Here is a 2,365-nt window from a genome sequence, read left to right as displayed (position 1 = left end):
GATAAATCCCCCCATGGAGTCCAGACACTAGTGGTGGTGGTGGCTGATGACTCTGAGGGGCTGTCCACACCAACGCGAGTATTTATAAAACCATGACTCTTTGCTCACGGTTTGGCCTTTCATCCACACGTAACCGCAGATTTGGGCCCCTGTAACCGGAGGTTTTTGTAACCGGAGTCCAGGGAGAACTTTTTGGAAAAGTCCGGTGTCAGCAGTCATGTGTGGACAGGATAACCGCAGTTATTTTGTCTCGTCTCCATTGTATGACGTCACAGTGTGCGACGTAAACAGAAAACAGCTGTGTTGTTATCCGATCTAGTGTGTGCGAGAGATGATTTGAGGATGGACCTAAACAAAATACTGCTGCTATTTAGCAGCATATCAGCACTTTGTGGCTGTATCATACAACTAATGCTACTCAACCACATCCAGCAACAGAGGCGCAAGAGTGTGCTATTACGGAGACTGCTCCTGCTGCATTATAGTTCGCTTGTTGTTGTTTTTCCGGTATTGACGTTTTACTGCCTTCTGATTGGCTACAATGGCCTTACAGTTAGGAGTTATATCGCCACCTACTGCTTTGGCATGTGTATTACATTGCTTGATAGTGGAATTTGCGGTGTCATGTGGTATTTTTATTACACCGCTCGTATGGACGCAGATTTTTTCAAAAGTGGATGCCAAAAAAGTTCGGCTTTAAAAATACCTGTGCTCGTGAGGACTAGGCCTGAGGCTGCTGACTGCTGAGACGTATGAGGCTGATGAATCTGTAAAGACTAGGTGGTGATGGGGAGGTGGAAGGCGCACACAATGGCAGCAAGAAAGAAATGCAGCAGAGAATGAACCATATTTAAAATGAGGAGCAGTAAGATGATAGGCTGACAGAGAACAGCGGATGACTCAATTGACAGCCTGGACAATGACACCTTGAGATACTAGTGAGCATGCTTGCAAGGATTAATTGACAGGGTGACAAAGAAAACTTACAGCCTGAGCTTTGAAAGTATTGTCTTCCCGACTGACCTTTCACTAGAGTTTCATTTAGTTCCATTATATCTGAGAGGGCAGACGTCCCTATAGCCTATATCTCCAACATTTAGTGTCCTACACCAAGACAATCTAGACCAGTGGTTCCCAGCTCATCCAGCCACAGGGTCCAGATTCCTCCTTAGTCATTAGTTCAAGGTCCCACAGTTTAATACATTCAGTGTCATACTTGTGTTTGGTCATGTCACTGAGCTAGTTTTCCGTCTCGTCTAGTAGCAGTCTGCTATTTACTGTCTGCTATTTACTCACTCTACAGCAGGAAAGGAAAGGGCGCTTCAAAATAAAAACTATGTGCCAGAAATCACTGCACTCTAAAATGAAGTGTGTTTTTTACAAACTTGACACATTCGTTAGTCACTTGGGATACATTCAGGATGGACCTGACCCATGTTTGGATCGCGACTCACCACTTAAATTTGGAGTGAACTGGCCCTTTAAAGTGTGTATGGATGACCAGATCAGATGAGGTGAGAGTGGACACTCAAGGGCTTGATTGGAGAATACCAATCCCAAATCAACAATAAGTAGACTGTATTTCAGTGCCATAAATACAATACAGTTACCAAAGTTGATGCTGTGGCATTTTTGGTCCAGATTTCACACTTATATTTGAATTTATTGAAAAGATACCCCTTTAAGATGTAGCATCTTATTTTCAAAGGGGTCCTCTAGACACAAATACAAAACCAAAACACACAAACAAAACTGCATGACATAGCAAACATCTTGCTCACCATCTCCCACCCACCCCCTCTGCCCTCAGCTGCTGTACAAGAAACACTGGAATTGGATACCGTGACCTTGGATGGTTTCACAGCACTTTTCAGAATGACAACTTGAAAACATGAGTTGTTTTGAGATGAGAATGCAAAGAAGTCCTGAAGCAGCAGAAAGAGGTATAAAGCAGACCATCAGTCCACAATCAAACCCACTGTGACACTGTGGGTAACAATGCTGGTGTAAGATTTGCAGATGCACATATGGCAATTGCACATGCAAAGAGTTATTGCAGAGACATTTTTTAAAGTGTATTCTTGCACACAATGAGCACTGTGGTTTTCCCAGCTCATCACTCAACAGTGAAATCCTGAGAGGAAAGGATGCCTCACGGCCAGCATGGAGATGAGACATCATTAAAGCAACCAAACTCTTTTAATCCACATCTGGGCATGTGAGTAACACGTGCGTCAAAGGGACCTCTGCCTGGCCCTGGGTGTCTTTGGGTTTCCAGACACGCCCTGTAACCACCGGGGCTGCCAGTGCCGCTGCTGAGGAGGAGGAGGAGGAGGAGGAGGAGGAGGATCGGGTGAAAGTGGAG

This window comes from Epinephelus lanceolatus, chromosome 16, assembly GCF_041903045.1.
Source record: "Epinephelus lanceolatus isolate andai-2023 chromosome 16, ASM4190304v1, whole genome shotgun sequence".
Classification (NCBI taxonomy): Eukaryota; Metazoa; Chordata; class Actinopteri; order Perciformes; family Serranidae; genus Epinephelus; species Epinephelus lanceolatus.
Note: the sequence above shows the minus strand (reverse complement) of the source record.